General features: G+C 46.9%; 1 long non-coding RNA gene across 1 annotated transcript in view; it reads left to right on the top strand.

The window, feature by feature from the left end:
* Positions 1-2,505: 2,505 nt before the first annotated feature.
* The window catches only part of LOC144935736 (uncharacterized), a 33,296-nt gene continuing 11,745 nt past the window's right edge, over positions 2,506-24,056 (top strand). Inside the window, exon 1 of the long non-coding RNA XR_013637337.1 lies at positions 2,506-2,526. This is a non-coding gene — a long non-coding RNA (uncharacterized LOC144935736). The remainder of the gene's footprint in view (positions 2,527-24,056) is intronic.

Genomic DNA, 24,056 nt, shown 5'->3' with positions numbered 1-24,056 from the left:
TCGCGAGCTTCGTAGTGCAGTGCGTTGACCACTGTAACACCGCTCACGCACACAGCACATACGCACACGCGTACATACACAACACAAACAGATACTGTTTAATAATACATACGTGCACACAAATCGCACGCATGCATAAATACCTGTACGCATAGCACTTACACGCACAGCACTTACAAAGTGTGCTTTTATGCAACGCAGTGGATAAGTGAATAACAATGTGAAGAGGAGGCCGGGGTTGGATCGGGGAACTGTGCTCTGCAGCTCGGATATAATGGCAGTTCTTCTCCACCGGAGCAGTGATGCAATTCGCTTCTCTCACACAAAAGGTAAACTAACCTCGGGCGCTCTATGGCCTTAAGATGATTGGTTTATATTCAAATTACAAATCTGAATGTGTATACAAAAAAAACATATATAAACACCGGGTTTCTCCATCAGCCATCCCGTGATAAGTGCAGCAGTCGTGCTGTCAACCCCGAGTAACCTCGCGTTTGATGGCTTTCATAACGTCCCCATTGCTCACAATTTCTTGATAGCACTCGCCAGATGGGGTTCTGTGCGGCGAGATTCTGAACGCACGTGCCTCACGACATTCAGCCCTCTCCATTGAGCTCATTTCAACATTTTATATTTTTTATATATCTTTCCGTAATGAAAATTGTTTTAGGAATTATTATTGACGTGAACAAAACATATTTAAATAGCGATTTAAAGCTTTCGTGACTGCATGGATTCATATTCTTGGTTCTTTCGGTAAAGTCATGTAGAAGGGAAATAATAAAATAATATAAATAAAACATAATAAGACGTTTCGGCCGAAACGTCGTGAGAATGTTATCTTATTATGTTTTATTTTTATTATTTTATTATTTCCCTTCTATGTGACGTTACCGATAGAACCAAGAATATATTTAAATAGCACTGCAACGACGTTAAAATGCACTTCTGTTGTTACAAAAAAAACGACAACCGAGGAAGAGAGTTATTTTGTTCGAAACTTTGTGGGTTCAAGGTTACAGGACAACCATGTGTAGCTTCAAACGCGACACGAATGTGTGCTCTTGCGCCATTGACGCGCTATCATTAGCGACCCAACACTTTCAATGCAAGAAGCACGGAGAGCCTGGTGAGATAATCCACGGCGAGCACTGCACACGTACCGAATACAGGACATTAGTAGAAAAAAAGAACCACGAGCGGCACGTAAGGCAACATTTCCATCACACGGTTGCAAATGTATGATTACATTGCGTAATAGAAGTCATTTCTTTTTGTTAATAGTATTTCTATATTCTGAAAGCCTCGACATTTATGTGAGACTTGGTGTAGGCTCACACACGGCCGGACATGCGTCGGCGCATTCATTCAACCGAACGCTTTGCTGCAACAATCTTATTTACAGGAGCGTAATGATTCTAGGCCAAATTTCGATTTAAAGCTTTCGTGACTGCAGGGATTCATCTTCTTGGTTCTTTCGGTAAAGTCACGTAGAAGGGAAATAATAAAATAATAAAAATAAAACATAATAAAATAATTTTCACGACGTTTCGGCCACAACGCAAGCAGCCGTCCTCAGGTGAAGAACAGGTCTGTCTGGAATACAGCGTCTGAATGAAACACCACCACGCTTGGAACGTATATTTAAGCTGGGTTGGAAGCGCCTTGACAAAATAATTTGCATATCAAGAGGAATTTAGCATATTTATGGGAAATGCAGATATGGGATTAGTCAATACGTGTGAAATGCGTAGAAGGTGGCCATTCAAACCAATCAAATCATGGCCACGTGGCCGGGCAACCTCTCTTCATAACCTGTATGTCATTACATCCCTGCACATGGCGAGATATTCAGGGCCTAAATGCCAATGTCAAGGTCCGCTCGCCGCAAGAGGGCTTCAGGAGAAAGTTCATTTCGTGTTGTTATTCCTCTATTCAAAGAGCGAAGACTCAAGATTCGTGCACTGTGTGGTCCGCAGTTTGTGTTGCGTGACAATAATTGCACCGTGGCTTGCATTTAAATTCCCATTCAGGAAAGAGAGGTGTGTGTGCACGTCAACCTGTCGATGTCCTGATGCGTGGCGAAGTTATGCCAGTGTCTGTGAGCAATGTCAAAGCCAGGAGGTTGGCAGCGCGATTCCAGAAGGGTGGCGCGGGGGGGAAATCGGAACTTGAAGTTGGGTACTTTTTTAAAGGTAGGAACAACAGGTTTCACACTGCCCACCAGGGATTATTTGTCTGTCTGTCGTGCATATTTGTCTGTCGTGCACTCTGCGCAGTTCAGTGACTGTGACTGTCTTGGCATATTGCAGTTTGCTTGACTGCAAAAGTTTTCTGTCGCGATCGCCGACGTTCAGTGCAACCATCGGCGGTGTGGAGATAGTGGGGATGTTCGCAACCATCGGCGACGTCTGGCCACCACCTCCAACACGTCCAACACGACTACGGTATCCTACACGGATCGCACGAATGCGCTGTCCAACCAAGTTCCTACCTGCCCACTCCGAAGGAACGTGTTGACGATGGGTAGGTGGTTGTCGTCGGCAAGAGAACGTGTAAACTCCCTTGCGGTGTTTGCCTATTCGGTGGCAGAATGTTCGCGAAAACAAGGGGATTGGTGTCTGTTTCAGTGTTCTGGCTTACGATGTGCATTGCGTTGATTAATTGTGCGTCTGGCCCTGCTTGTGCGCATTGATGCTGGAGGATGTTGAGCCTTGATTGAAGCTTTCGTGACTGCAGGAAACCATATTCTCTGGTTCTTTCGGTAAAGTCACGTAGGTAGAAAAAATAATAAAAGAAACACGGCGTTTCTTTTACCTGATGACAGACGCTTGTGTTGTGACCGAAACGTCGTGTTTATTGTTTTTTCTATCTACGTCACTTTACCGAAAGAGCTGGCGGATGTTGTTGTCAGGGGAAGTTATTTTGGGGGCTGACTGTTACAGTTAGGGGCGCTTGCTCCTGAGAGCTCGGAGGTGGCCAGGGAGAGCCCGCCACAGCCGACGAGCGACAGAGAAACGGCCATCGCATGTGGATTACGTGAACAGGGAGACGATGAGGAGAGAGCCCTCCAATCTTGAGGGGTCTTAGGTTTCGCAGCGGTCCGATCGCCAAGTACCAAGCCGGAGAACCTTCGAGAAATGCACATCCCGTCGATGAGGTTGAATCAATTGGGTTGTGGCACACGCTGGGAGTCGGGGCGATTGTAAGCGTCTGTTGTGACACGATCGGGGCTCTGGATCTGGGAGTCCGAAGTTGTCGTGAGGAGTCAAAAGAAGCCGGAAAGCAGACAGCGAGAGAGAGACAGCTGGAGATAGCGCTGCCATGAGGCTTTGTAAATGTACGCGTGCCCACGTGGCACGGTGAAGGACAGAGCCAGGAGCCCCTTTCGTGAACAAGGTGGTGATCACAGCGAGCGATGTTGACGTGAAGATACGAATTTAGTAAAATAATAGGATACTAGGATACAATGATTTGAGATGTGACGTGAGTCGTGGGTGAAGCCAACGCGTAGTGCAGATATAGGCATTGTGAGTTGTTGTTTGATAGTTGGAGTGTGTACAATGTCTAGACCACCAATTACAAAGATTTGACAGCACGCAAAGGTGTGCTCACCAACAGCAGGAATCACCACTTCTATCATGCCTTACATGCACGTCATGTGACCACCACATTGCATGTACAATTCTCTCAGCCTTGTCTAGACCACCAACTCTAAAGTATTAGCAATACGCAAAGGTGTGCTCGCAAAACAGCAGGAAAGCGCCACCCCATCATGCCTTACATGCACGTCATGTGACCACTACATGGAATGTACAATTATCTCAGCCTTATCATGGCACACAAGTGTGGCATGACGCAGTTGGTTTATTGATGCTGATTGCGAGCACTCCTTTGCGCGTGGTTATATGTATTTTTGTTTGGAGCCTGCACACATGTTCCTGTTTTGCGGTCGTGGGATTTCTCATCGTTTACTGGAAGAGATTTGAAGAGGAGAAAAAATCCACGTGTCCAACTGCCATCCCGTGCCATCTCGTAGCCTACCGTGTTGTGTCCTGAACGCACAATCTAAACTAAAAACTCAACTAGTTATTTTACCAGGTAAGGCCCACATAGATTTTTTTTCAAAAGCAACCTGGCCACAAATGATAGCTCAATGAAGTGGCTTATGCGGATATGTATAACATGCCAAATAGTCTAAACGGATGTTTCTCAATATGGAGGGAAGACCGGAGGATTGGGATAAAAATCCACGCGACCACGAGCAGACACGCAAACTCCGAATATACAGGCTTCAGGGTCGGGATCGAAGCCACGACCTCCTGTATACCCGGTGAGGTCGTTAACATCTCGCCACCGTGGCGCCCTCTGCGTCAACAGCAAATCTCTAAAGTTCCACATTTCAGGCACGTCCGGTTTGCCTTTAAACAACTCTATGTTTTCATTGTAGTAGCAATTGCTTGCATTTGTAAGGGATATATGATGTAAATCAATGCACATGTTTCCTCTTTAACTAAGGGTAAAACGAACACTGTCTTGGTGCTGAAATGAGCAGTCCTGAGTAGGCGCCGATAATTCCACAGTCCCATTAGAGATATTAGTCTCTCCACGGGACAACATTCTGTTGACGTACCACAAAGCAGTACCTATTGTATCTGCCCCAGAGTGATGATGGGTTGGCGAGACTCCTTTAAACCAGGAATTTGAATCACAACCTTTTTAACGCGTGTCAATGTACATGACCATGGTGGCACCAGCCAGACAATAATGGAAGGTCTCGGAGCACGCGGGCTCTGAGTACGCGGACCCCGCTCATACGCGACCCACCCCGATTCACACTCGTATTCTTTGTGTGACTCGTGCTTTCACCACACGCACGGATCGAGAAGCCAGGAGTCAAATCAACCCTCCCACCACCCACGCCATCACGCGCACGTGGATTTGAGGGCGTGTAACTATTGCCTGCGCAAGAAACGAGCCCCCCCCCAAAAAAAAAAATATAGTGTACCTAAAATAGTGTCTATAATATACGGTTCCACCTGAAGACGGAGGCTTGTGTTGCTTCCGAAACGTCGTAATTTAATTTAGTTGTTTTCATTTTAATTTATTTAGTTTTTTACCTACGTGACTTTACCGAAAACCCCAAAAAGTATGGATCCTTGCAGTCACAAAAACTTCAAATCAAGAATTAATAATAATACTACTACAGTGTTCTATCTGACATGGATGCTACTGATGATTAATGCATCATTTACTATACACATGTACAGTACTTTATTACTTTATTAAAACATTTCTATACAATTTTACATATTACACTCATATAGTAATATAGTTGTGTATAGTAGTATATAGTGTATTGTATAGGAGTATATACTAGTGTATAGTAGTATATAGTAATAAAGTAGTGTATAGTAGTATATAGTGTAGTGCATAGTGTAGTGTATACTAGTGTAATAACAGCCATAGAGGGCTCACGTGGTGATTGGCTTGCCGGTCCCGCTTTGTAGCCAATAAGGGGTGAGCCAGGGAGCATGGCCTCGGCGTGATCACGGCATGTTAGCAGGGGTGATTGGCCTGGCCAATCGGGGCCTCAGCTAATGGGAAGCCGGATCAGAGGCGTGGTCCCGGGATTGACAGGGAACCATCTGGAACAGTCAACGCTGACTACGGAGGATTGGCTTAGGGGTACCACGTGACCAAGGGATTAAGAGGAGGAGAGAGAGAGAAGTCGGGAGCAGACCTGGGAACGAAAAGAGCAGGAGTCACGCGTGTACGAGGCTCTGGGTGCCACGTGCGCGGTGGGGACTTAGCTGGGAGTCTGCCCGCTTCCCGTTGTCTGTCAGCAACGGGGAGCGTGTGAGTGTAACTGTGGAAGTTGGAAAATAAAAAGGACTGATTCCGGAAGCCGTCTCGAGAAGGTTTATTACATTGGTGTCAGAAGTTCTTCTGCGACCGTTTGGACGATCGTCAAGATGTCCAAGCACCTCAGACAGAAGAACCCGCCCGAGCCTCCATCGGAGGAAGAGGCCGAGACGGACGAAGATGATCTGTTGGGGGCTACAGCTCCTCTGCCGCCTGCTGCTACTGCTCTCCTCGACGCCTCTCAGCGTCGACTGGGAGAGGATACGACCACCTCAGGGATGAAAGACGGATGGCGGCTGATGGCGGAGCAGATCGAGTCGTTACGCACCATTCTGCTGAGTCTGGTGACCGCGGTAGCGTTCTCACCAGCCGTGGGTCGCCAGATATCGGATCAGCTTGACGCCGTGGGAAGAGGTCCTACAAACGAATCGGCGTCCGCCATTGCTCCTGCCACGCGGGAAGAGGCCGACGTTTTGGGCGGGGCGGTAGCACCGGAGCCGTTGGCCGCCATTTTGGGCGCGCCTGCCGCCACGCGGCCGCCGGACGCCATTTTGCCTGCGATGGGTGGAGCGCGCGATCCGAAGTCGGAGACGCCCGCGGCGCGTGCCTGCCACCGCGGACATCGCCTTCCACAGATTAAAGAATTTGTCGCCGGGGGCGATTGGAGTGCTTTTACATGGCGCTTCGAGTCGGCCTTTAGATCCATGCATTGGACGGAGGAAGAGGCGCTGGGAGTGCTTGATGATGTTTCTCTGGGGGTCTTCCGCTCCATCCCTGCGTCCAAGAAGAAGACGCTGCGAGATGCGTTCGCAGAGATGGCGGAATTCTACGACCCGCCGACGTCAGCCACCAGAAAATTTATGTCGCGTCGCCGAGGATCGGAGGAGTCGCCTTTGGCTTATCGGGGGGCGTTGATGGCGCTGGCCATGGCTGCTTATCCCGAGGCGACGGCCGATCATTTGGATCCTCTCATCCTTTCCCGTATGCTGGAGTTGTCTCAGGAGCTCAACATTTCGCTACCGGTGTGCGGCCACGAACCGCTTACATCGCGATGGGTGGCGCGCTGCCTGGACGCTAAGTTTAACATCAAACGCTGGGACCAGATGGCGGCATGGACGGGGAAACCCGAAATCGACGGGCCGCCCTTGGGGTGGTCTCCACGACGGGTTGTCCACTGCTCCGACGACTCTGGCGACGACGAGGTGCTGGCTGCTGCTGTTCCGCACGGGATTCCGGGACGGCGGCTGCGTGACCAGCGTGGGGACTACGCGGGCCGTCCACGTGCGAGGGTCGGGTCAACCGACCGCCAGCCGACGACGGCCGCGTGTTTCAAGTGCGGCCGATGTGGCCATTTCGCCCGCGATTGCCGCTGCCAACCTCTGCTTTCGCCTCTTCCGCTGAGGGGACCTCCATCTCCTCCACCTGGCGCGGAACTGCAACAACCTCGGGCGAGTCGGCACAATTCGGACACCCGGCAGGTCGTGTCACATCATTCATCCACTCGCACTCATTCTTACACTCCTAAGGATAATTTTCCTTCTTCTGCATCATTTCCACGCTCTGCTACACAATCGAAGAAATTGGCTCGTAGGGTTGTGGCTGCGGCGTCGGGCTCGTCGACGGTACGGGGTACCATCGAGGGCGTTGACGTCCGCATTTTAGTAGACACTGGCGGATCTGCCACCATCATTTCGGATGTTATTTTTCATCTTTTGTCCATTCCCACGTCGCAGATACGCCGGGTTAATGATGCGTGTATAGCCGCAAATGGGGGTAGCATGGGTATCTGTGGTCCGGTCGATGTGAGTATCGCTATCGGGAATATTAACGCTGCAGGACCCGTGTTGATCTCTCGCTCGCTAGCTGTCCCATGCTTGCTGGGTACTGATTTCTTGCGCCGGATGCCGCTGAAAATACGGGTCGACCAAGATTGTTTGGAAATGCCAGGGGGCCGTAGGATGTCGTTCCTGCCTTCCCTTCTGGCCAGTGCGCCTCCAGATAAAGCAGTTACTGCCGTGGTCGCCGCTACGGTGGAGGTCCCATCGGGCGCGCAAATGCTCATTCCGCTGCGTTACCGAAAACCCCTTCAAGTTGAGAAAGGTGCGAGGGGCGTGCTATTATCTCCGTCAAATTCGGTAGCTAAGTCTTTTTCCCTGGCGGCGGCACAAACGATCGTGCGGCCAGGTCAGGCACCTTTCATACAGGTGTTGAATGTTCCAGAGGGATCGGTGTTGGCTCACGCCACTACCGATTTCGCCTCTTTTGACGAAAAACCAAGCGCCCGGATGCCCACGGGTGGGCTTCCACGCGATCGTTCGCAGGAACGCTGGATCGCAGATTTGTGCGGGGAAAATTCTTCTTTGTCAAACGAGCAGAGAAATGCTCTGCATTCATTATTGCTGCGGTACGCTGATGTTTTCAGCAAAAATGACTTGGACCTCGGCCGCACGTCGCTTTTGTCGCACCATATTGAAACCGGTGCGACACCTCCCATCTGTATGCACCCACATCGCTTGAGCCCAGTGGAAAGAGAACAGGTGCGCGGCGCAGTAGATGATTTGCTGGCGGCGGATATTATTTCGCCGTCCAACAGCCCTTGGGGCGCGCCCGTCGTTCTGGTTAAGAAAAAAGATGGTGGGACAAGATTTTGCGTTGATCTCCGCCGGTTAAACAAAATTTCGGTGGCGGACGCGTACCCTTTACCGAGGATGGATGACTCATTGGATGCTTTATTGGGTGCTAAATTATTTTCCACCCTCGATCTGTCCTCGGGCTTTTAGCAGCTTCAACTCGATGACGAGTCAAAAGCCAAGACGGCATTCCGCACGCCGCAAGGTTTCTTTGAATTTAATCGGTTGCCTATGGGCTTGAATGCGGCTCCGGCGACGTTTCAACGGCTCATGGAATTGGTGTTGGCTGGACTGCAGTGGGAAACGTGCCTCATATATTTGGACGTTCATCCTTGATACGGATGCTAGTGATATCGGCATCGGGGCCGTTTTGTTGCAACGTAAGGACGGGGTTGAGCGAGTGGTGGCGTACGGCAGCAGGGTTCTGTCACCTGCGGAAACGCGATATTGCGTGACGAGGCAGGAACTTTTGGCGATTGTGCATTTTGTTCAACTGTACCGGCCGTACCTGTATGGAAGGAAATTCCTCGTTCGCACTGATCATGCAGCTTTACAATATTCCTTGAAATTGGACCAACCGTCAGGCCAATTGGCTCGGTGGTTGGAATTGTTACAGGAATTTTCCTTCCATATTACGTATCGAAAGGGGGCTCGTCACGCGAACGCTGACGCGCTCTCAAGGCTGCCACCCGTTCCTCCGTGCACTTGCCTGATGGGCACGCACCGCTGCGCGGCACCGCTCACCTCGCCCTGCCCAGTTATGGGGGCGATAGCAAACGAGGATGACTAGAAGGTGTCAGTGGACACCGATGATACCCTACGGCTGCCGCACGCGGTCTGGTTACGCGAGCAGGAGGCTGATACCTCGCTGGCTCTGCTGTGGAAATTGATAGGGAAACAAAGAGCTCAATTGGCGGGATGGAAGTGGCGGATGTTCCGAGGCAAGTCGGGACTATTAATGTGCACCGACGGATTGTCTGACCGACCACGTTTGGTCGTGCCTACTTCCCTTCGCTACGACCTGCTTCGCGCTCTGCACGCTGATAAGTTGATGCACCTCGGCGTGCAGAAAACTTTGGCCGCGATGCAAAAATATTTTATCTGGGCCGGCATGACGGCAGACGTCAATGACTTTGTCCGCTCATGCCATGATTGTGCCAAGAGGAAACCGCCTCGGAACCAGTATGTACCGCCGTTACGTTCCATTGAGGTGTCCCGCATCAACGAATTAGTTGCTCTGGACATTCTGGGCCCGTTCCCCCCGTCGGCTAGGGGCAATAAATACCTTCTAGTTGGGGTGGAATATTTTTCTCGATGGCCGATGGTCTGGCCTCTGCCCGACCAGATGGCTGCGTCCATCACCGACGCTTTCTTGAACGGGTATGTCATGGATAAGGTGGCACCTGAGAGACTGCTCACAGATCAAGGGCGGAACTTCTCCTCAAAATTACTCAAGGAGGTTTGTGAAGCGCTGGGCACAAAAAAGATCCGCACTTCCCCATACCATCCGCAAATGGATGGTATGGTGGAACGATTCAACCGTACCCTCTTGGCTATGCTTTGTCACACGGTGAGTGAAAAGCAAACCGATTGGGACTTGCACATACCGGGCGTCTTAGCGGCATACCTCATGGTTCCACATGCATCCACGGGATACTCACCATTTTTTTTGATGTATGGCCGTGAGAATGTCCCACCCATTGATGTGCAACTGGGTACGCTGAGTAAACAACCATCCCGCTCCTTGCCTGATCACGTGCGGGACTCGCTTGAATGAGTTACGGAGGCGCGAGAGGCTGCCAGGTGTGCGACGGCCCGTGCGCAGGCAAGGAACGAGCGGTATGTGTGTCGATCGCGTACTCACATGCCCTGGTCAGTGGGAGACCTGGCATGGCTCCACTGCCCCCAGGTGCCGGTGGGCACATCCCCTAAATTGCACAGGCCGTGGCGGGGGCCCGTGACGCTAGTGGACATTCGAAACTCACAGAGTGTCCGCGTCCAGTACGGGAAACGTCGTTGGTACGTTCATTCGTCGCGACTTAAACCCTATGTTTGTACGCGTGGCGTTTCCTCATCCCCACTAGCTGACCTGCCGGAATCTGCTGTGCTGATTACGCCGATCGCCACGCCCGTTGATCCCAAGGGGGACTGTGTTGTGCCTCCTACAGATGAACAGGTTCTGAGGGCGGAGGAAGCACCCCGCTGCCCTCCTTCCGACGGAGCCTGCCCTGGACATGACCGAGAACCAACAACCTTCTGATTCAAGCCTACCACTTCCTGTCGATCTGGCGGCGAAGCGACCATGCGCTGGAAGCGGAGAGGATCCCGCGTCACGTACGCGATCGAAATCTCTCCCGTTTCGTTAACGTTTGATCGTCTAGCTGTCCCTTCCCTGTCGTTACCGCGCTGCAGGGGCGCCCTAATGTATGTTGGGTTTTTCATGGGTGACTTTGTTTTTAAGTGTTGTTCGGCGCGGGGACGCCGTTTCACCCTCTATTGTTAAATGCACCTTGGTGCCCTAATAAGATGTTTTACGGAATTGGTTGATCACCCTTTTCCCAGCCGAGACGGCTGATTTTTTTCACCGGGGGGGGGGGGGGGGGGTGATGTAATAACAGCCATAGAGAGCTCACGTGGTGATTGGCTTGCCAGTCCCGCTTTGTAGCCAATAAGGGGTGAGCCAGGGAGCATGGCCTCGGCGTGATCACGGCATGTTAGCAGGGGTGATTGGCCTGGCCAATCGGGGCCTCAGCTAATGGGAAGCCGGATCAGAGGCGTGGTCCCGGGATTGACAGGGAACCATCTGGAACAGTCAACGCTGACTACGGAGGATTGGCTTAGGGGTACCACGTGACCAAGGGATTAAGAGGAGGAGAGAGAGAGAAGTCGGGAGCAGACCTGGGAACGAAAAGAGCAGGAGTCACGCGTGTACGAGGCTCTGGGTGCCACGTGCGCGGTGGGGACTTAGCTGGGAGTCTGCCCGCTTCCCGTTGTCTGTCAGCAACGGGGAGCGTGTGAGTGTAACTGTGGAAGTTGGAAAATAAAAAGGACTGATTCCGGAAGCCGTTTCGAGAAGGTTTATTACACTAGTATATAGTAGTGCATAGTAGTATATAGTAATAAAGTAGTGTATAGTAGTATGTAGTAATATAATAGCATATACTAGTGCATAGTAGTATATAATAATATAGTAGTAGATAGTAGTGTGTATATATATATACATTTTCATATCTACACTCGTATAGGCGAACCCCAACTTACGCGAATTCGTGCTTACGTGGGTGCACACGGAACCTGACCCACGCCGTGTACTCGGAGACCTTCAGGGGCATTGCCAAACAATTCTATGCAGCGCCTCGAAACTGAATCTGGCGCGGTGACTAACGCTGCCTTTCCCATTACGCGACGGAAGGATTTAATCCAACAAGGCATGGTGACATGTGTTTTTGGCCGTGGGGGGGGGGGGGAAGTAATTTAAATCAGAATACAATTGTTTCGTTTTAAAGCTTTCGTGACTGCAGGGATTCATCTTCTTGGTTCTTTCGGTAAAGTTACGTAGAAGGGAAGTAATAAAATAATAAAAATAAAAATAAAACATAATAAAATAATATAATATCATTATTTTATTATGTTTTATTTTTATTATTTTATTACTTCCCTTCTACGTGACTTTACCGAAAGAACCAAGAAGATTAATTCAATTGTTGTAATACAACTAAATGAATCCTGAAACCTGCAGTCAGTGCTTAGTAAATTAGCTTCGGGCTAATTTACTTTCGCATAATTCGCGTGATTATTTCTTTCGTTCTTGAAAACACTCACACCGTTTCGCAAAGGGGTATAATGCGTCGATTGAAATTCTGTTATTGCTGCGCGCGTTCATTTGCTGTGGTCCAGCACGTGCCCGTGATCGAGCCGGGCTGTCGGCTTGATGACGCACATTGTGCTCGTTCACACGTCCAGACACGCGGTGTCTTCACCAGGAGACGACGGCGAAATGGAAGAGGATACGATGAATCCGCGACAGAATTCATGCTGAATTATGTTAATTGGCAAAGGAATGCAATCAGCGTCAAGGGGCGGTGGAACTTGGCATTTTCGATTAACAAATCGTCTTTTTTAGATCCAGGAACAATGTGACAGGAATCACTTTAACGATTTAAAAAAATGTATTATAAATATCACAGCTATGTGTTCGAGCATGTATCAAGCATGGATCAAGCTTTGTATCCTGAGCAATTGGTCGATTCCCATATTCTTGGTTCTTTCGGTAAAGTCACGTAGAAGGGCGAAGAAACAGAGCTGCCGGAAAGACAGCGTCTTAAGACGCTGCTTGCGTTGTGGCCGAAACGTCGTGATAATTTCATTTTATTATGTTTTATTTTTATTATTTTATTATTTCCCTTCTACGTGACTTTATCGAAAGTACCAAGAATATGAATCCCTGCAGTCACGAAAGCTTTAAATCGAAAAATGGTCGATTCCCGTTTGATTCGAGCGTTGGATCGTTAACAAGCCGTCGATTCCCGTTCCAATATTCCTTATACTGGCAAAGTCACGCCCGATGACTCCATATATGGGCCTAAAACATTAAAATAATTTATCATTCATTCTGTAGCAGATTCATTTGATCCTGTTACAGCGCATCAGGCAAACGCGTCATTTGGTGATACTGCTACGTTGGGCGTGGTGCGATCGGCAAATAAAAAAAACTCAACACATTCATAAATAACACTGTGACCTTCAAAAACAAAATATATAATCATCGACGTTTCGAGCAATGACCCTTCTTCATAGCACATAAAGACCAGAAAGATAGAGTGGATAATAATAATAATGGTTGGAGACTGTCCGTAACATCATGGGCCTGATGAGAATTACATTTTTAAAAAATGTTTCCGATGACCACGTTTTAAATTGACATATACAGAACCCTTCAACAATCGCAAAGTATAACTACAAGATAAACACGCTTATATTAAACAGCAAAATTACTTTTATTTGCTATAAATAAAAACAGGATTTTTTTTATATAGAGAAAATTAGTTGCAGAGGAAATGAGTTGTAAATTCAGCTTTGAATTGATCTTTGATTGTGCCAATTTCACTGAAATTGGCTCTATTTGTGGATGACAGATGTTCCAAGTAATTACCAGTAACCGTGCCCCCAGTTTTTGTTTGGAAAGCAATTATTTATTTTTCAGGCGAGATTAATGAGAATCTTGATTATAGTTGGGATAAATCTGCCCTGTGCTCTATAGCAAACAGTATTTGCCCAACTCTTTTACAAGCAGCATATGCTTCACCAACTGTTTGATAATCGCTGAAGCCGGTCAGTTTTTTTATTCACAATCGCAATATGTTGTGGTCAATTGTAAACGCGTGAGACTGTTATTAATCACATCACCACACTTAAATATTTTATATATGTGCCTGCGTGTGCCGTTGCTTGTTTTCGGGGAATGCTACCTTTGTGTAACGGTCAGCATGACTGTTAAATTTCGGTCACAGTTCTTATGATCACTGTTACATTGCTTATGGCTTTATTTTGGTGATTTCAAAAAGTTTTTTGGTTTGGCCATGTTTGTTTGTTGTCGTACGGAGTTAGAATTATGGCTTTAATCTAAGTTGTTTTGTGGTTGTTATTGTTGTTTGACTTGCATCCCACTGGGATTTTTGCACAGCGTTGGTGTACGGTGCTTTTTTCTGGAAGACTTTGCAGTTTTTTCCTGGATTTTTCTGTTTGTGCATAGTCACTTTAAAATGTTTTCTTGTTCATGTCTTTGTTTTTTGCTTGTTGCAGTTGCACCCGATTCAAGAGCCGAATGGCTCACAGGGTTATACCAAAAACGTTTATTTTGAACAAATAAATGAAACTGAAACTGAAAAGAATCACACTGGACTTGCAAATACAGAGGTCACCGTTTCCACTCAATCTCGTGGCGTGGTAGTTGAAGCGATGGTGCAAGTTTCTTCCGTCATCCTGCCTCTGTCCACCAAAAGCAATGTACATTGGCTGCGTGTGGTGGGATCCAGAGTGGGCACTTCCACCTCTTCCAAGGTGAAGAGGTGGCTGAATAGCATGAAGAGGAGGCACCCTCTTGGAAGGGGTCTCAAGCGCTCCCTCTCGTGGACGTCCTTCCACAAGCAGTGGCGCAGATGTGCATTTGTTGAACTTCTTTCGCACAGTATGTATCCAACCACGCTAAGCGAAGGTACGGGGAAAGGATAACAAACTAAACACGAGGGACAAAATCAGTTCTAAAGAAATTAGACTTTACATTTAGATGTAAAAGTGCACAGCTCCCCGTAGCTTCATGATATCAGAAGGAAGAACGTTCCAGACGGCCGCAGCGGCGCATCTGAAAGCGCACAATGCGGGCACTGCCTTTGTTCCATGGTTAGCCAAAAGTCGCTGCGAGGATGGGTTATGCTCCTTGGCGAAATCAGTGACGTTTTGTGGTTCATCTGTGGCAAGCACCTTGTGTACTGGCTCAGCAACCAGAATTTGTGTGCGCAAGCGACTGCAGTGCTTGCTTAGCTAATCCATCAAGAGCAAGTTAGATGGTGCTGCAGTTCAGAGCACTCAACGTCTCGCTATATCGCTGCGATTTCAAATTCTGGTCAGGGGGTCAATTCAGCTTGCTATTTATTTAAACTCAATGAAAACCGGACAGTTTTGCGGAACATTTTAATCCTGAGGATTGGCCCCGACCATGGGAATGTGGAATTTCCACATCCGGCTCACGGTCACCAATGGAGATGATCATTGCTCTATTGCACGTGTGTATAGGGATACACCTTGATTGTAACAGCCTGCATGCGTGCGTATGTGTGTGTCTTTTTTGTAAAATGGGTAGTGATACCATGGTGGTTAGCACACTGCGCTTTGAACCTCAGTGACCCGAGTGGAAGTCGAGCAACCCCTACGATGGGCAGCAACAGATTGACAATCCGCTGCGAATGATTCATTATTATTATTAACGATAATAACATCCACTTACCGAGATTAATGTGCAACTGAAATTCCTAATTCCAATACCTGTTAACATACATTAACACACATATTGTATCAACGTGAATATTTATTACCTTATTAAAATGAATAATAGTTCTGCAGTGTTAAAGACAACCTTATAAATTGCCCATATTACGCTTGCATCTTGCTTCATGTATATTTCAATCAGTGCGTTGTCGTGATCAATCCTTTTCACATATTGGGGCTGACAACGCTGTGTGGCCACGTATAGAGCACGTTCACATCGTCCATCCATCACCATTACACTGGATCACGGCACCGAGCCCCTTCACAGTTCATCGGCACAGAGTGCGCGCCGTCTTGGGGGGCCATGGCTTGCTTGGCACGTCCGCCACCTGTTGCAGAGGTCCGTGGTTCAAACTCGGCGGGTCGCTCCTGGTTATTGCCACGGGTGTGTATTAGCCATGCGTATTAGCCATACGTGTTAACCGTGTGTGTTATCCATGTGTGTTAACCATGTGTATTAGCCATGCGTGTTAACCATGCGTGTTAACCATGCGTGTTAACCATGTGTGTTAACCATGCATATTAGAGATGTGTATTATCCATGCGTGTTAACCACGTGTGTTAACCACGTGTATTAGCCATGTGTATTAACCATTTGTGTTAACCAAGTGTGTTAACCATGTGTGTTAACCACGTGTATTAACCATGTGTGTTAACCATGTGTGTTAACCACGTGTATTAGCCATGTGTGTTAACTACGTGTATTAGCCATGTGTATTAACCACGTGTGTTAACTATGTGTGTTAACCACGTGTATTAGCCATGCGTGTTAACCATTTGTATTAGCCATGCGAGTGCACAAAGACGGCCACTGCAGCGCACTCTTTTAATTGCGATTCTGCGGCCGTCTGGAACACTCTTCCTTCCAATATTAGAAAGCCACTGGGAGCTGTGCGCTTTTGGATCTAAATTGAAAACTCCTTTCGAACTGATGTTTGTGTTTAGTTTCTTGTCCTTCCACAGCACCTCCGATTAGCACAGTCGGCTTCGTCCGGCGTGAAAAAACTTCAGCATACATGCATGCCGCCTATTTCACACTGACCTCATTTGAAACTTGCCAAATTTGAAAAGTTACTTGAAAATCACCCAATTGGGATTACACCAAGCAACATCACCCGCTCCTGGCAGGGCTATATCCATGTGTGAAACATTGCGCCTCCGTAATAGCCCTGCGCAATAAGAATGGCACAAGTTCCAAATGTAATAAAATAATATTATTAATATCATTATGGTCATATTTCAAAATTGAAGCAATTTTTCATACAGAATTGCGATGCTCTTCTTTCATGAAGCAAAAGAAACCTAACATCCATTCCTTTGCCAACGCCGCCCTTCCAGATATAATGTCCCGATCTCTTTAGAAGACACTGCATGTGAGTAACAATGTCCTGACAGCATATTACCACCTACTATGGGTTTTATGTTCAAACTGACACAATAGAGATTCTGCAAAGTGTTGTCCTCGTCTAGAACATCTGCAATTCCACGTACCTGCTTTTCTTCTTCAGGGATAATGGGCTGAAATTAGCATTGAGGCTTGCAGAGGCACAATGCCTTACACTGAAAGGTAAAAGGTTATTCATTATGAATGATAACTCCAGAGTATTCGTAGCGTACAAGTGCATATTGCCTTTGTTGATTATTGTGATTGTAAAACATTTTGAAAAAATATTATTGACAAAATAAATTACAAAAAAGGAAGAAGAAATCCTCAAATCAAAGAGCTATTATATTTTGATTTAAAGCTTTCGTGACTGCAGGGATTCATATTATTGGTTCTTTCGGTAAAGTCACGCAGAAGGGAAATAATAAAATACCAAAAATATAAAACAATAATATTCTCACGACGTTTAGACTGCGGCACAAGAAATCATCATCAGGTGTGAAATCCACAGCAATACATTTTGAAAAAACCGCCACTTTTTTCAAATGTTCTTGCTGTGGATTTCACACCTGATGATGATTGCTTGTGTTTCAGTGGAAACGTCGTGAAAATTGTATTGTTTTATATTTTTATTATTTCATTATTTCCCTTCTACGTGACTTCACCGAAAGAACCAAGAATATAAAGAGCTATTATGTTGTAGATATGGGCTGAAGTGTCGTTAATGTGACAGCACATGAAGGTTAGAATCGGGTGCACCATTGGAGCACTCCAGTGACATCGCTGCAACATCCCAGCCACAGAGATTGAAGCCAGTCACATGGCTAACGCACTATCATGGCATGCCTGGGGTGTAAACATTAAAGCAATTTGCTTGTTCTCACTCAGGAAATGTCAAACTCTTGTTGGATAACCTAGGACATACAGCATAGCCAAGCTGTCTTGTCGACAATGGTTAACCACCAACATCAAGTATGTTCACCTTTCAACCAATGGGACTTCCAGACTAATATATCCCAGTACCCGTTGTTAAAACAACATAATCCCGATGCCCGTCTGTCTATGGTAAGCTATGGCTCCTAAAACACACGCTAACAAGTAACGTAATGCTATGGGAGACATCATCACGGTCCAATAATGAATCTCCGTTATCTTTCAGTGCATGGGTTTCCTCTCAGGATGCGTGGGTTTTCTCCGAATGCCAAACATATCAGGCGGGACTCTTCCAATAAAAAGAGCCCTGACACCCAGGCGAGTCACCTGTTCACATTCCATCTGGGCTCTGCTGCAGTCAGAGAGGTCATCTCACGACTGGAAGGTTTGCAAGTTCAGTTTTCAATGGGAGGTCAACTCGGCCAAACGTCCCACTGTGGTAGATAGAACGTCGATCACTCCGTAGGACGTTAACAATCACGATCCTGTGGACAGATTTAACTCTTTTCACGGGGCAGTGCCATATCCTGCACCTGTACACTGGCTTAGGGCCACTATTGAAAGGCAATTCATTACTTTGCTTTCCTTAGCATGGTCATATTTGCATCATTAACTGTGAAGAATTACATCATATTAAACTTGGTCAACCTTCACTAACTAACCCCTCCCCCCCAAAAAAAAGCCCTCTACTCTGGATGATATTGGTCGCGAAAGCCAACGGGTTATACTAAAAACATGATGTTGGCTGTTAAGAAACGTACGGTAGGTGCAGTTTTGGCCAGAACACATCTTTCGTGACAGCCAAAGGAAGGGGACGGCCCCAGTGGAGTCTGCGGCGGGGATGGAGCCGTTAGATCAGGTCCGTGTCGAGGTGCTGGCTGAGTTGTTGCATTGCGAGACCATGAGGGGACAGCCGACGGCATGGGGAGGCCTTCAGCCAACGGTGGATCGATCGTGTGAATTAACATTGTGCGTGTGTTTTTTTTACATTGATATTCATACGTGTTGAATAATCATTTGAAACAATAAAGGAATTTGAAAAAAAAATACGACCAAACTAGCTTAACACATTATGGAAGTGATTATCCATTCAATGATTGCATTGACAATGTATTAAACATCACTCAGCAGATGGAAATTGCCTGCGTAAGAGCGCAAATTGTTTTGTTTTCACCTCTATATGGGTAACCTCAGGGTTATATTCAGCTATTTGCCTTCGCATTTGAGCAATTACCTGTGCATTACACAACACTACTCCCTGCATTCTAATGGCCGGGTGAAGCTACGATGCATCATTACGAGCACATTTGTCCAAAAATGCCCCTAAATCTGTATTCTGTAACCCATTTTATTATAACATGTGCATTTTCTTGGTTCTTTCGGTAAAGTCACGTAGAAGGGAAGTAATAAAATAATAAAAATAAAACATAATAAAATAAAATAATTCTCACGACGTTTCGGCTACAACGCAAGCAGCCGTCTTCAGGTGAAGAATGAGACACTGCCAAGCTAGGAGCTTATATAGTGTCTCATTCTTCACCTTAAGACGGCTGCTTGCGTTGTAGCCGAAACGTCGTGAGAATTATTTTATTTTATTATGTTTTATTTTTATTATTTTATTACTTCCCTTCTACGTGACTTTACCGAAAGAACCAAGAAGATGAATCCCTGCAGTCACGAAAGCTTTAAATCGAAATTTAACATGTGCATTATTCAGCCTTACGGATAGGCTTGCCTCCCCTACAGAAACACGAAGTTTCCGTCAATGGCTCAGGTCGATGTTAAAAACACTAAAAAGGAGATGAGATGAGCACCGTGACCCCGCGTGCTTTGGGCAATCGATGTTGGTGCCGGCTCCTCACCGCGTGGCTGCTGCCTCCCTTCCCACTCGTCCGCCGCCGTTCCTCGTCGCGACCTCCTCTTCGGGAGCGAGTGGATACCACGCGGCACCTTGCAGATCGAAAATACCATTTTATTTCTTTCGTTGGAGGGCACATTTCTTTAGACGCTGAAACCACCACCCCCCACCCCCCTCCCTCCCACAGGAAAAAAATTACCCGGCGCCCCGGTTTTTTTTTTTAATCGACGAACTTTTGGCTACCACGTGAGAACTAAAGAAGTTACCGAGAGAAAATCCACAGGTGGAAGGGGAACGTCTCGCAAAAACCCCAAAAAGAAGAGCATGGGACCCCCCCCCCACCCCCCAACTTGTCATCGTTGTCAGTCAGCAAACTTTTCACTGCGTGGCAAAGGCCTCCCTCCCCCAGCGGTGTTCTCCCGTTGCTTCCTTTACCGTCGTTGCTCGCTGTCCAGCGTGGCCTCCGAGCTCTGCGATGTCGCCTCGCCTCTGCCGTCTCTTCCGCCGTCTCTTCCTCTGCCTCCGTAGCCTCCTCTCGGCCTCCACTCCGCCGTTAGTTTCGTCTCTTCGAGGTTCTATCTCCACGATGCGCGCTGCCCATTTACGTTCGGGACCCGGTGCTTTAAGAGCAGAATTGGTGGGCCTTGTCATATTCCTTATTTCTCAATTCCTTAACCTATCGCTTAAACTTATTAATTACGCACTCATTTCCATAGATCTTTGGAAAACCTGTAGATTGTTACTTAGTTCATAACGATTGACTAAAATTGGTAAAAGTGCGCATTTTTTTTTGGGCGATATACGCAGATTTTATTTCGTGAAGTATTTTAAGGATCACTGCATTTGCAAACATTTGCCAATTCTGTTCTGGATTTATTTTTCACATCTTACAAATGACCTCACGACGGTACTGAATTCCCTGTGCCAGCATACAACCGATAAGGTTAAACGTTTCACAGGACACACCGATCTTTATCTGATCCACCAGCCGGACCCACACAGCACCGTCTGAGAGGTGTGCACCACCACACACGGTGCACGGTTCCAAAACCCTTTCCACCGTCAAAATGCTGTCCCTCTCTGCTTTGTCAACCGCTTTGTTCCGTCTTTTCCTGTGCGCATCTTAAAAAATCCTTTGCTTTGCCTCTGAAGTGCTGTAAATCAAAGCTTGACAAAAAGTGATTTTTTTTTTTCATAAATGAGCTGCATTATCCTTCGCGTTCATCTCTGCATGTGACCGTGCAGACATTTCAGGGCCATTAGCCCAGCATGTCGACAGCCCGCTCGGTATTCCTGAGACGGAATGTCACACATTTTGACATTCCCTCGGATTGAAACATTTCAATTTTCCCGCAAGTAGTTTAATCCCACACCTTCTTATCCATTCAGCTAGTCATTTGCAGTGCTATTATTGCCTTTAAATTCCATCCTTGTCTTGACATAAATATGCAATAGGAAGTGATTGTTGAAGCGTATCATCACTAGAGAGAAGCCTCGGTAGATTCCGTGTGCAGTTGTAGAGTTTGTGCTCAATTAAACGGTAAAAAAATTACAGGCTTCGCAAATTAGACATTTGGATAATGCCCTGCGTAATAATATTACTCACTCTCCCAGCAGTTGCAAGACATTAAAAGAACTTGGCTTCCGGCGCCTTCCATCATAGCGCGCGATTGTGAATATAATTTATATTGTGAATCGTGTGTTTGTTTGCCGAGAAAAGCACATCGAGTCTCAAGACTTTGTAGGGATGGCCTTGCTTGAGGACGTTTGGCCAATTCCTGCAAGTAGGAGGAAACTGGAGTGGCCAGGATCTGCACTTATGAGAGGAGACTGAAACAACAAACCACAACTAACTGCACAAGAGAGCCCCAGCAGGGGGGTGTATCACGCATATTACGGTCCCCATCGCTATACGATCCACCGACGCGTTTCTAAATTGCAGCCTTGCGACAATCCCACCCAACCGGTCAAGTTGACGATTTAATTTGTGATACGAACTCAATGTAGGTGAGTGCCGGTCGTCATTATCTACTGGGTTCAATTACTTCACATTGTCTTTATTTACTTTTCGAAAAAGACATAGTTGGCAATGAAGCGGTGTAGATGGATTGAGGAAGAGGAGGTTTGCGATGGGTAGGACAGAGACCGACATTTCAGTGGCACGCAGAGGCTGGTGAACGCGAACAATGCCATAGACCAGAAGCATGGGATATCGTAAAACCATACCTTGAAGGTCAGTGTTTTTTTTTACTGTGCAATGGTTGGGGCATCTAGCGGAAGGAAAGAAGCGGTGGTTAGGCATTGACCGTGTGTCACCTCCTGCCGGGCTTCCCACTCATGAGTAGTCCTTTAACCCTCACACTGCGATTAAGCCGTGACTCTGGTCATGCCAGAATATTCAACTTGATCACGCGTGGGCACACTTGGACTTGTAATGTTATAGAGCATGCAAATGCAGGAATAAGCCAGGATATGTTTTTTTTTTTTTTAAACAAGAGACATGACCAAATACATGTCAATAATATAGGGCGGACCATGTATTTAGTTATTATTTCATACAATTGGTGAGTCTGTGGATAGCACATGCAACAACAAACACAAAGATGCAGCCTTCGGAAAGTCAACAATGGTTGTGTGTGTTTTATGAGGAAGTCCCATAGGGGTACAGCAGTTTCTAAATGGTTACACGATCGGCAGTTTAGTTGTGGTGGGGTGAAGTTGTGGGTACTTCCACCTCTTCCAAGCCATCAGGCCACATACCCTCTAGGAGAGGGGAGGGAGGGGGGGCTCTTTTGCGAGTCCCCTCGTCTGCCAGCAGTGTCGTGAGCAAACACTTGCAGGGCTGCACTTTTACCTCCACGGACACCCCCCATGGGAGTGTGATATCTCTTCCATGCGCTCAGAGCCACCAGCTCGCGTGGAGGTAAATTGTGCGCAACGTGATGCTCGTTTGAGCTTGAAGGGACTACGGATTCATTGCGTGCTGACGCATTCTCTCCGTTGAATTTGTGGGTAAATAAACATATATATATACGTGGCGCAATTGCAGCATTGTAAATCATTCAGAAACTAAAACGATGTTCTAATTTTGTGAAGGTCTCTTTAGTGGTTACAGCAAACAAGAGAGTTCTGATTAAACTGTGCACCGTCAAACCGATGCCTGATGAAAGTAAATAGCGCAGTTGTGTTTTTCCATATGAATTGGTGTCCTTCCCCCGCATCTCTGAAGAACAATGTTGGTTATGTACGGCGCGAAAGAAGTTCAACATACATACATACACACTAACATTTTATCATTTATATGGATATGTGATGAGCTAAGTAAAATGTTTTTTTTTTCATTAGAAGTTTTAATGTAAAAAAGAAACGCTGATAAGGCAGCTTTCATCTCTTCCCGAAATGCCCGTGCAAATTCGCTGCTCAAAATTGGCCGTAACTTAGCGTGTAATTTTTTTTAAATTGGTTGAAAAGTGTAAAACCCTTGCTGAAGCAGCAGCGGCAGCAATTCCAAAACAGTGGCTCAAAAGAGCCTGAAAGAGTGGCGGCGACTTTGAAGTTGTTGCGTGCGTGTGTGAAAATCGTGCGTGTGCTGTTGGCTTTAAGTGTGGTGCATGCGCCACTGAACGCACGCGATGATTCCGCAATCGTTCAAGGAACAGCACCAGGGACTTTTCCCACCGGGTGGCGCAATCATATGCGGATGCTGGCGGCGAAAAGCTAAATCAATCGAATGAACCGATGCTGATTTTAATTTCCTTCCCACAGCAAAAAAAAAGGTTTTTAGAACGGCAAACATATAAAAGGAGACACTTATTTGATGCGTATTGATCTCCTATCCTTAATCTGGATGGGAACTGGGGGCAGAGAGATGCGTTGATAGAGCAGTGAACATCGATTCTTGACCCAGTTTTTTTTTTCACAGCCGCTGAGCACGCGCACAAAACGACAAGCAGCCAGAGACAAACGGCACTCTTGAAGGAGTCGTAAATAAGAGTTAGAATGTCACTTGAGTTGTATGTATGTTGAACTTCTTTCGCACCGTACGTAGCCAACTGTGCTCATCGGAGGTTCGGGGGAAGGACAACAAAACGAATGTTCTAAAAACTCGATGGAAAAAAAAAACCGAAGTCGATCAGTGTGACGGAGGAAGCAGAAATAGAATGTGTCCACCTGCAGCGTGGCTGATGAACGCAGTGCGCATGTGGAATTATCTGCCACGTGTAGGCACCTTGCACTGTGAATCTCAGTTGTTTGACCTGACCTTTAGAAGGAATCGCTGTAGGTGATGTTTAATTTTGTTCAGCAGGAGTCAAAGTCGATGCAAAATATCAGCCGAAAGGAG

Source organism: Lampetra fluviatilis, chromosome 14 (assembly GCF_964198595.1).
Source record: "Lampetra fluviatilis chromosome 14, kcLamFluv1.1, whole genome shotgun sequence".
Classification (NCBI taxonomy): domain Eukaryota; kingdom Metazoa; phylum Chordata; class Hyperoartia; order Petromyzontiformes; family Petromyzontidae; genus Lampetra; species Lampetra fluviatilis.
Note: the sequence above shows the minus strand (reverse complement) of the source record. Positions and strands in the feature narration are given on the sequence as shown.